The sequence below is a fragment of the Calonectris borealis genome, chromosome 7, assembly GCF_964195595.1.
Source record: "Calonectris borealis chromosome 7, bCalBor7.hap1.2, whole genome shotgun sequence".
Classification (NCBI taxonomy): Eukaryota; Metazoa; Chordata; class Aves; order Procellariiformes; family Procellariidae; genus Calonectris; species Calonectris borealis.
In genome coordinates this window covers 20,012,656-20,024,881 of record NC_134318.1, presented here as the reverse complement: position 1 = coordinate 20,024,881, position 12,226 = coordinate 20,012,656, and the positions used below count along the sequence as shown (strand labels likewise).

The 12,226-nt window shown below is 39.0% G+C and overlaps 1 protein-coding gene across 3 annotated transcripts in view; it reads left to right on the top strand.

The window, feature by feature from the left end:
* Positions 1–12,226, top strand: part of ADK (adenosine kinase) — a 300,617-nt gene that overhangs the window by 232,919 nt on the left and 55,472 nt on the right. The gene's annotated exons all lie outside the window — the stretch shown is intronic.

Genomic DNA, 12,226 nt, shown 5'->3' with positions numbered 1-12,226 from the left:
TACCACCTCTCTGGGAAACCTGTTCCAGTGTTTCACCACCCTCATCGTAAAAAGTTTCTTCCTTATATCTAGTCTAAATCTACCCCCTTTCAGTTTAAAAACATTCCCCCTTGTCCTCCACAACAGGCCCTACTAAAAAGTTTGTCCCCATCTTTCTTATGAGCCTCCTTTAACTATTGAAAGGCCGCAATAAGGTCTTCCCGAAGCCTTCTCTTCTGCAGGCTGAATAACCCCAACTCTGTCAGCCTGTCTTCCTAGGAGAGGCGTTCCATTCCTCTGATCATTTTTGTGGCCCTCCTCTGGACCTGCTCCAACAGGTCCATGTCTTTTTTGTGCTGAGGGCTCCAGAGCTGGATGCATTACTCCAGGTGGGGTCTCACCAGAGCAGAGTAGAGGGGCAGAATCACCTCCCTTGACCTGCTGGCCATGCTTGTGACCTTGCACTTTGCCTTGTTGAACCTCATGAGGTTCACGCGGGCCCACTTCTTGAGCTTGTCCAGGTCCCTCTGGGTGGCATCCCGTCCCTCAGGCGTGTCAACTGTACCACTCAGTTTGGTGTCATCTGCAAACTTGCTGAAGGGTGCTCTTGCCTTCCTTTCCTGATTTCTTACACCTGGGGATTGAGAGCTCTTGCGCTCTATGGAAAGCATCCTTAAAAATCTGCCAGCTCTGTTCTGCTCCCTTGTCCCTGAGGCAGTTTCCCAGGGACTTCTATTAACTAACTTCTTGAACAGCTGGAAGTTTGCTCTCCTAAAATTCAGGATCCTGACTTTATTCTTCACCTGACCCATGTGCCACACGATTGTGAACTCCACCAGTGCATGATCGCTGCAGCCCAGGCTGCCTCCAGTCTTGACGTCACCAATTAGCTCATTTGCATTGATGACCAACAGGTCCAGTATCGCATCCCCTCTGGTAGGGCTGTCTACTACCTGGCTTAAGAAGTTATTCTCAATGCACTCCAGGAGTCTCCTGGAGTGCCTACAGCTTGCCATGCTACTTTTCCAGCAGATGTTGGGGTCGTTGAAGTCCCCCAGCAGGACGAGAGCCTGCCAGCATGATGCCTCCTGTAGCTAGAGTAAGAAGGCTTCATCAATAGGCTCCCCTTGATCGGGTGGCCTATAGTAGACGCCAACCATAAGCTTCCCTTTGTTGCCTTGGTCTCTAATTCCTACCCATGAGCTTTCAATGTGCTCATGGCTATTCTTCAGAGACAGCTCTTCACAATCTATCCATTTCTTGATGTAGAGGGCAACCCCTCTGCCCCTCCTTCCTCGTCTGTCCCTTTTCAACAGCCTGTAGCCACTGATAGCTGTGCTCCAGTCATGGGATTCGTCCCACCAAGTTTCAGTGACGGCAACCTTCTTCATGCAGGCCAGAAGCCTGTTCATACTTTGTTACTTACAGGCCAATAAATTACTTCTCCAAAAAGTTCCTTTCTTGATAAATCAATCTGCTTGTGTGTTTGCACTATATTATGTAAAAGGAGCCTTGTCATCTTATTGAAATAATAGGACTTTGCAAGATAGCAAGTATTTATGGCTAGATTTAACGATTTTAAAGGAAGCACATTATTGCAGCTCCAGGGCAGCAGTAACTTACGTAGTGACAACTTATACATGTTTTATGTACCTATTTACTTCAATGTTCACTACAAAAGTATAGTTACCATAGCAATGACCATGTCACTGGATTTCTTTGCTAGTTCTGAAATACAAAATACCCATATGCCACCTGAACTGTGATTATTTTCTGCACAAGTACTGAAAGTAGAAGTTGAGAGTGTCACACACTTCTCTAAACAAACAGTAACACATTGATTTACAGAACATTTTATGGTGAAAAGCAATTGGTGCAAGTGGATCTCAGGTCGCTAGCATCCCTAGTATTGTAAATCCTTTGCCACTAAGCTGAAAGAAAAGCTTCACTGGCTCCTATCAGCAGAGATTCCACTAGTATATACTTAACCTTTAGTCTTCTGTGAAATATTGGTACTTACATGCAATATTCCAGGAAAATAATGTGTGGTATTCAGGAGATGTTTTCTCTGATTTTAAGTGTGAACTCATAAGCAAAGCCATCTTTTGGCTATTTACAGCTTGTTAATGTTATATAAAATAGCATCACAGAAAGTGGTGGGTTTTTTTCCGGCTTCTACTTTAGAAATCGTGAATTGATCAATTTAGGTAGTGACCTTGTATACTTGGGGTGCAGCTCACTAACACCAATAGAATTGAGAAGCCAAGTACTAGATTTCCCAAATCAGCATTGGCCACTGGGGCAGTTGCAGGCTACCCCGATGTGACTTGTGACAGTGGGCAAATAAAAGGTGAAAACTCTTTTATCACAGGTCTAGATTTCTCCTTCTTATAGCCGAGTTATGTTTTCTCACATGTAGACAGTGTGAGATAACCTGAATACATATAACGATTGTGAATACAGATATTTGAAGAAAAGCGGTTTGCAGGACTGCAGACTTAATCCACCATTTCAGTCATTCTCCTTTAATAAAGACTTGTCTACGCAGGAAAATTAATCTGAACTGAGATAGCACATTATTTTAAGTACAACAGCTTTAACTCAGATTTGTATTGTGTCCATTTGTGGACAATCTTATGCTAGAACAGGAGTAGTTTGTTCCTGTTTAACTTACTTTGAAAATGTGTTTAACTAAAGAGGAGCAGGGCACATGAATTACTGAAGAAACATGTCGACACATGGAGCCAGCCATTAGCAATTCCATGTGAAGATGCAAAAGTAAAATTGATCCACATTCATGTAACGGTTGATCTCCTCTTCCTCACATAGTGCGGTGTCAGAATTCTTGCCACAAAGAAGGAATCTCACTTTGCTGGGTAGGGGAGTGGACATGGTGCTGTTAGGTATTAAGTTTATCTGTATGAGTTGTAGGGAAGAGTTAGGAAATTAGTTTAGCTGGGAAGTTTGATCCAACCTCTCTAAGTTCTTGAAGTGGTGGTGGAGACTGGGTGGTTCAGATTCCAGCTTTATGTAGCAATGCCACTGTTTAGACTCTCTAAATCTGATCAGAGGTCCCCAAAGGAAAATGAAGTCTTAAATTAGAAAGAAGGAAACTTTTTTTCATGGCTTCCATGTTGACTGCAAATTGTGTAAAAGGATCAAAACCAGCCTCTTTCATTGTGTTATAATTAGTAATCATTAATAAGTAAATCTAACTACTTCAGTTTTTATTTGGGTTCTCTCCGTTCTCCTGTATTTCTTTCTCAGAAAAAAAACCTTAGTATTTTTATGGTTTTTTAGGCAGCAAGTGGAATTTGCGAATAAACCTTAACAGCATAGGTGTACTCTTCAACCAAAGACATTTGAGCTGACCCTGGACATGTAACCTGCAAAACTAGACGATTCAATTTGCTGGTGCGAGTGCTGGGCTTCAGGAGTACCTTAAGCTGTATGACTCTGCGTGAGTTACCAGCTCAGGTAGTTCTGAGATCTCTCTGATGCTCCACTGCCTGATATAAACATACCCGAAGACTTATATTGTCTCTGACCTTTGCATAGACATATAGGTACTAGTCCCTATATAATTTACCAGATAGCCTTCAACAGTGACTTATCCATGGTAAGGGTAAGCTCCAGCAAGTCAATGGAGTATGACCACCCAGCTTCACGCTGATGGGCCAGTACGGTGGGAAACTTCGTCCAGAAAGCCCTCTCTCCCTGCAGCTCATCGTCTGTGTGATAGATTCAGTCACTCTGTCTATGTCTCTCCACTTTTACCACATACTGCTTTTGTAGTCAAGAGTATGTTTGTTCCAGCTGTGATGTTAAAAAATGTAACTCCATTTACACCTACAGGAATAGTCTGGCCAGAGTGTTTTTTATCACTACTGGCAAATACACTCAATACGGAAGCACATGCATCTTGTATGTGGCTGAAGGTATAACGTACACTCACATTTGTTGGCACTGCAACAGACTTAAGAATAAATCTGCCTCAATTTCTGGATGAAGGCTGTCTTTCTCCTACTAAAATCTGACATCTAATTCTTGTTCTGTAGCTATTTGGGTGTTGTATTTCTTCTCTGTCCTCTTGCTGGTGCAGCCACCCGGTCTGGGGTGGATTCCATGTGTGTGATGTTCACACACATGCTGCTCTGCTGCCAGGAGCAGAGGACCTAATTTCTTGTCACATGAAAAGAAACTTGCTGGTTCGGTTCATTACTAAATGCTAGAGACTTACTTCATGAAATTGGAACACCTCAGGGGAATCTGGCAGGGAAGATGTGTTTATGTAACTGAATTGAGTGTTGCAACTGCCATCACTTAGTTCCCTTGGCTGCAGTGCACAAGTTCTGAGGGAAAAACAATCCAAACAGAGATCTTCAGACACTGAGGGCAGCTCTAATTGCATACAAATAATTAATAAAAATGAAATGTAATATTATTAGAAAATACAAATACCATTCATTTTCTTACATGATCATGTGTACCGAGCTCATTGATAGGGGCAGAAACACCCAGGCTTTTGCACTTTTATTTGAAGTACATATTCTTTGGGTGTCTTCAGCACATTCTGATATCCCAGGGAGATTCATGACACAAGAATAATTGCACATAATGTAAACAAGATCTGCATTAGTTGGCTCTTTTACCCAGAATCACTTTCCAAGTCCAGATGTGTGATGTGTAAATGTTAGGAAAACAGAGTCCTTATGAAGTAGCTTTATCAAATGCAGCTAGTCTTCCAGCAAAACGGAGAAAATATAAATTAGAGCTCAAGACCTTGGTCAAATCTGGTGCGTAAAATTTTATGGTTATATTTAATGTTCCATATGTGCTTTGGACAAGTGCCATGTTTGTAAAGAACTGCTTCAATATTATTTTTTAAAAGTGACACTTTTAGCACAGTATCCTCTGCAAACTGTTCGCTGCTCGCCATGTAAGCCAGCCAGATTCCAAATAAACCATTTGTTTTCATGGTCTAAACTTAAGATCAAAATGCCTTTTAGAGCATGACGATTTTCAAAACATGGCATGGTAAATGTCATATGTGACTTTTCGAAGCATAATTCAGAAGAGTTGATTAATTTGACTGAGAGAGGAGAGTGTATGATATAAAAATCTGACAAAAGACAGAATTAGGAAGATGTATGCATGTCTGCTAGTGCTGAATATCTGTTCTAGATTGTTGTTTATAACATAATTAGATTTTACTATATTATATGAGCACTACATTCCTCTTAGCTCTTTTAGGGGAAAAAAAAAATCAAACGAAGGAGATTCTACAAATTTGTGCCAGTTTTCAGAGGTCCTAGCCTATTTTTTTCTTCATTTCCCTAAATCCCTAAATAGCTGTCTTTTAAAAAAGCTTCCAGTGCAGCATCTGGTGTGCTGTTATTGCCACTACTTTTGCTCTGAAAGCATAGCACTACTGTTTTAGAATGTTCCCATTCATTTGTCGTCTGGTATTTGGCCAAAAAATTTATTACTAATATAAGAGAAAGAAGTAAATTTTCAAGAACCCAAATTGGAATGCAATCTGAACAAAAGAACAGCACTGCTTTGACCCTACAGCTCTTTTCAAGTTTTGCATAAAATGGAAGAGACACAGCGTCTTGGAAGAAATCACAGGAATTCTTTGTGTTGGAAAGTGTGAGGCAAGCTAAATAGATTGAAATAACTTCTGTTCTATTTGAACACAAATATAATGCTACAGGCAGAGGGAAAAAAAAAAGATTATTTACACTTCTAAGTACTCAGGAGGTGTGAGAAATCTGTAGTGAAGGGCTTGAGCAAGTACTTAGCTAAAAATAACCTGTCCAAAACTGAATTACTGCTACTATTACTACGACTACTAATTTCAGGTTCAGAATAATTTGCAGTCTTACATTTGTCATGTAATAAAATAAGAAATGTATCAGGTGCAATTTCAGGTTCATTTGCAATATGCGAACATATACAAAGCATATAGTGATGGTTAGCAAATATATAAATGTATATTAAAATATAATGTCAATCTGTTATCTCAGTAATTAAAAAATAGGTGTGAGACAAATCCTAAAATAAATGCAGCATTTTAAAGACACAGAAGTAGAGGTTAAAGTGGTAGCTGTTCTGAAGTATAGCTGAGGATTAAAAAATGTTCTTTGAGTCTGAGAATATGTGGAGAATGTGCATATGCTGGAATCGGAGATGGTAAGTTTTTTGTATGCTTACGTACAAAATTTATAAAACATTATTGCTTGAAAACTATGATACATTTTTATGATCCTTTAGAATATACAACTGGTGCCACTAGGAGAGTGTCCTTGCTTAGCAGAGATTTAGAGAAATGCTCTTGTAAGAAGAGCACAGTTGAAACTCAAAGTTTTCTTTTATTCAAATGTAGACTAAATCTTTCATTTCTCTTCTGTGTGGACTGAGTCCAAATTTTACTTTTCAACTTGGCTCTAAAAGTTACCTATGTGAATTTATGAACTGAAGAACAATAGTACATAGCAAATTGTACAGCAACCTCAGTCATTACATTGTAAGAAAAATATATTTGCACTTTAATATTTTATAGTGAATATATCAAATGATATTTTTAAGAGAGAATAGATAATAATTCATTGCAACTATATTAACAAGGTAAAATCACTTCATAGTTACAAAAAGATACATCAGTACTATTTAACATGAATGGTGATGTAGCCAGTATATCTCAAACTACAGCTGCAGGTCTTCATAACCTTCAAGTGCTCAGAAAACTTGAAAGTGCCGATAAGTTGTGGTATTTTAGTGGCTGTGATTCCATTGCAGGCAGTTTTTTTTTCTTCCCCTAGTTAGAGGTCTAGTGAATAAAAATGCTTGTGAAAACCATTGATTTAAGCAGGAACCGTTTGGAGAATGGATGCCTGTAGGAGAAGGCTGAAATAGGGAAGATTTCAGAGAGGGAGATCACCTTTGTTTTGTCATAAGCTATATATGCATTTGGGAAAGTTGTGTGTATATGTATACATATATACACATATATACAGGGAAGACAAATGCCTGACAAAACCACTATGAATTTAGTTTCTTATCAGTATTACTGCTATATACCCAGTGCAGCTTAGAGCAAATGATCATATTGAAAGAGGTTTGCATACAGTTATCCATGTAATAATGCATTACTAAACTATGCACTTTTAACAAATAAATTGTTGTCATAATTACGCTGTTATGTCTTAGGTGAAAGATTACTGATCTTTGATGCAGGAATGTAATTTTCCATAATTAAATCATTTAATTTTGAATTTTTTTTCCATAGGAATTCATACATATTCATACATCATTTTATATTCTTTTTGCATCTTACTCTTTCTCGTTTCCCTTTTTTTTGATGAGAGTGGGGTATTTTAAAAGTAGAAAGTAGTGCTGAGAAAGCTTATAGTTTGCTTTCTGTCATAGGAATTCTGAAGCCCGCTTCTTGAAAAAATTCTGAAAAAATTTCATGTTTGAAAGCATAGTAACAAAACCAACCAGTAGGATAGTCATGATCTTTTTACCTAAGCCAATTTTTAAAGGAAAAAGCAATTATAATGAAATGAGAGTGATCTGAATGCATGAAGCAATTGGTTATAGATAATTTGAATGTCTGCTGCCAAGCATATTATAACCCATGTGAAATAGGTGAAGTTCAGTGGTCAAAACGTGAATGGACTTCCATTGTTTTCTTCATCTTTGGTGTGCTGTACTGATGCTAGCAGTCCTTTGGCCAGCAGAAGCTGGATGGGGGGGGTTCCTAGTTTGAGAGAGACTCCTTATTTGTCAGAGCAGCTTGTCAGCTTGTTCTGATTCATTTGTAGTCCCTGACTATCTGCCTGCTGCGTGGCTGTGGTTAGTTGCTTGGTATCTTCAGCTGTTTCTTTTCCATCCTAACAATCATCTGACTTTTCTGCATATATCAATAAGCCTTTGACAAAGTCTTTCCCTGTCTGCCTAGCCCCAGCATGGATTTTATCCTGTGCTTGGAATCAGTAGCTACTATCTTAACGTGAAGTATAATATCAAATTTTGAAGACCTTAACAGACTGAAGAAATGGGCCAACAGGAATCTCATGAAGTTCAACAAATATAAATGGCAGGTCCTGTACCTGGGGAGGAATGTTGGTCCCAGGACAGGCTGGGGACCAGCTGGGTGGAAATCAGCTTTGCAAAAAAGGACCTCAGGATCCTGGGGGGCAAAAAATGGATTTGAGCCAGCAATGTACCCTCACAGCAAAGAAGGCCAACAGCATCCTGGCCTGCCTTAGGAAGAGCATTGCCAGCAGGTGGAGGGTGGTGATCCTTCCCCTTGACTCAGAAGTGGTGAGACACATCTGGAGTGTTGGGTCCAGTTCTGGGCTCCCCAGCACAAGAAAGACATGGACTTACTGGAGTGGTATCAGCAAAGGGCCATAGAGATAGTTGAGGGTTTGGAGCATGTGTCATATGAGGAGAGGAGAGTGAGAGCCTCAAGAAGAGGGTCAGAATGATCTTATCAATGCGTATAAATACCTAACGAGAGGTAGTAATTAAGATGGAGCCAGGCTCTTCACAGTGGTGTCCAGTGACAGGACAAGAGGCAACAGGCACAAATTCAACTACAAGAAATTCCCACTCAAGTATAAGAAAAAACCTTTACTGTGAGAGTGGTGAAATGCTGGGACAGGTTTCCCAGAGAGGCTGTGAAGTCTCCATCCTTGGAGATATTCAAAACCCAATGGTCCTGGGCAACCTGCTCTAGCTGACCCTGCTTGAGGAGTGGGGTTGGACTAGATGATCTTCAGAGGCCCCTTCCAACCTCAACCACTCTGTGATTTTTGTAATACCTTTTTAAAATATGTTGGAATTTGTGATTCCTCTAATTTCATTACTTGACTTTTCTTTCAGTCTCTGCTCTGTTTTAGCCCATCTTAGGTTCAGGTTGGCTTCTCTTAGAAAAGGAACAAACATACCAAAAAACCACTCATCCTCAAACACTTACTGGTCAGAAGCAGGTAAATTCTAACTTTTATAGATATTTTAAAAATTGGTGCAAGAAATTAGCAGCTTGTCCAAGATGATAAATAGTGCCTTAGTCACATCTGGAATTAGAACTCATGTTCTTTGGTTAGGACCACAGTGACCTAACTGTGGTCAGATTGAAATTTTGTTTTTCCATGCAATGACCATGTTGTGAGAGAGAGCCGCTAGTACACACTGAGAACTAGGTTTTTCCTTCCATAAAGTAGCTGCAGTAGCTAAAACTGAAAATACAAGAAAAAAATTATATCTTGAACACAGATAAATGCATCATCGAATTAGCATTAAATAGCACAACAACCACCAATAAGAATCTTTAAGTCAAGTGGGTTCAAACTTAATTGGAAGGGTAAAATGTGTAATATTAAGATCAGTTAAAAAGTTAGTGTTATTGCTGGAGGTTGCAGTGAGCAATTTTATTTTCTTGCTAGAGTTAACAAGCAGTGCAAGCCTAGCACATGAAGAGAGTTACGCCATGATTGCTCTTTACAGGGTTCCCAATACCATAGCCTTAGTTATAATTCTAAATGGCTGTGCATGACAGCATACCAAACAAAGTGTATAAAACAACTCAATTTCACTGCTAAAAATGTGTTAACCTTTTAGCTGGACTAGAGACAAGTCCTGCTGGATCCCAGCACTTTTAGGACAGTATCTCATTATTCTCTTCATCTGAAATTGCTAGATGAGAATATCTTGTCAGTGATTTCAGGCTAGTCTAAGTGGTTGCAATCATAGAAGGCCTTGTTGAAAATGATGCAATCTTTTATTTCTGTTTGTCATCCTTCAGCCAGAAAGTTAACACTAAGAGCATACAATGAGCAATATTAAAGACTTCAAAAGACCCCGCACATCTTTTGTTTTTTATATGCGTATAAAACTCTTATCTTCTAGCTATTAAATTAATTTTAAGACACTTGTTTTCATTTTTATTACGTTCTCCTGATTAAGTGATGATTAAGGAAGGGGTCTTTGTTTTCTTTTCCCTCTTTTCTGATCATGATGCATCTATTCTTAAGATATACACAGACCTATTTGTATAGAGAGGTGGTTTAAGGAAGTATAGTTCACTAATTTGATGCTTATAATATTTGAGGAGACAGACACATTCAGAGTCATAGGTAGTTCAGTTCTTTAGGTAAGGATGTAAGGTAGAGATATAAGTAATAGCACTTTATCCATCATGAAATTTCAAAATGGCTCAGAGGCATATCACTGCTGCAGCTGTTGCAGACCCTATAATGGCATTAAGCTCTGATTCAGGCTGATTTTTTTCTGTAGAAGATTCTAGCAGAAACTATAGTTCTGGTAATAACCTGAATAGGAGAATAAATAACTTGAATATTAATGAATTGTACTTAATACAGATGCTCCAGGGTGAACCCAAGCAGGACAGGAAATAAATTTCTTTCTCAATTTTTTTCACACTAGGCTTTTTCAGACAAAACCCTCTGGTACTCTGCCAGAACCCCCTCTGAACATTAGAACTTTAACCCCATATGGTATTTATACTTGTTCTGATTATTCACTTGAACTGATTATTATTATTACTTTATATTTTCACCTACTGGATGAAGGTAGTGTAGATATATTTACCAGTATCTTTAGTACTACTGGAGCAAGCTGAAATAATATTTTAGGATATGATATGAACTCTTGCTATCCTTTATGAAGAAAAGCAATTTTTGGGTCTGGCACTACACATGGGAAAAGTAAAGAGGGAAAAAACCACCTCGGTGTTCCTTTATGATAATCTGCCCATCCAATTGATGCCAGCTGTGCTTTCTTCAGTAATAACCAGCAAGGGGTAGATACTTGCTCAGATACTGCTGATTCTCAGTGTTGATTCTCGAGCTGTGTGCAGGGTCTGTCCATTCTGTGACCAGCTTTTATTGATCTTCTCTGAAACGTGAACAGGTGTACACTACTGACCAAATTAAAGATTAGTCTTCTGTGCTTGTCAAACGAAAATAATTGGGAAGCATTACATCCGTGTAACACATCCCCAAGTATAGCTCAGACTTTATCAGCTGTAGCAGAGTTTCACCAGGTAGACGTTTGTTTCAGACAATATGCTGGGTGGTTCTTTTGACTCCTCTTTCTCAAACTCTCATATGACCCATGTTAAAGCAACTGTCTCTGGGGGACGTGAAAAAAAAGGGTAAAATCACATTTGCCTCCTGAACCCTGAATGCCTTTATAAATGGCCATTTTTTAATTAAAGGCATATGGGCTTGTATTGCTTTTACAGAGTGCAATGTAGTAATAGTTGACCTTAAAGTAATGCCTGTCTAAATCAGACTACAATGACATAAAAGGCTGGATAGGACAATCTACAGTGTTTTGAGTAACTGTTGATAACTATTTAGCGCTGAATTGAAGAGGAACGTATGTATCTTACCACTAACCACAATAACTGTACTGTTGGCACTAAAGGTTAGTATCCAGCTGGAACTATGTCTTATAGACTTTCCATCCATTCATTTTAAATAACAGAATGATAGTGGCCATTTGTTGAAATCATGTTTTCAAGTGATCATCAGGTAGTCTTCAGCAGTGTCTACCTCTGATTCCTTAGGTAGGTCATGGTTATCATTACCACAGCTTTGACATCACCCCTATGGGCATAGCATGAAAGCAATCTTAGCTCTTGCATGCTGTTAATTCAGCATGTTAAGAAGTGTGGTTCTGTTATTATATATGTGTATATATATGCATCTGTTATTTTCTCACTTAAAATTGGGATGGGCAATAAAATCAGGTATAACTCAGTTTGGCTTTGTGTAGCATACACAGGAAAGAGTGGTATAAAGACAGATCATATTGCTGCAGGTTTATGGGCTGCATAAAATACCTGGGTTTGATATAAGAACACCCCACCAACTGTGTTGTGAAGTTAGTGGGTGTATGTATGACATCTTTGTTATAATTCAAAGGCAGCAACTGAAAATCCATTGTCCTCTCTGTGCCTTAAGCCACGTTTCCAGGGTCATATTTAGTGTAAACTGGCCTGGAGCTGGAAGAGTGGAAAACATGGCATGGCACAGCTCACTAGCCCCCCTCCTTGAAAACTAGCTTAGCTCCTGCACTGTGATGAGTGTTTTATGAAGGAAATACCAAAAGGAGGGCACATGGTGATCTTGACAGTAGTATTCTTCATGACACATCTTCTGACAAAAAAAAGAGGGAGATTTTAACAAAAGATGTCTTTTAAGGGCCT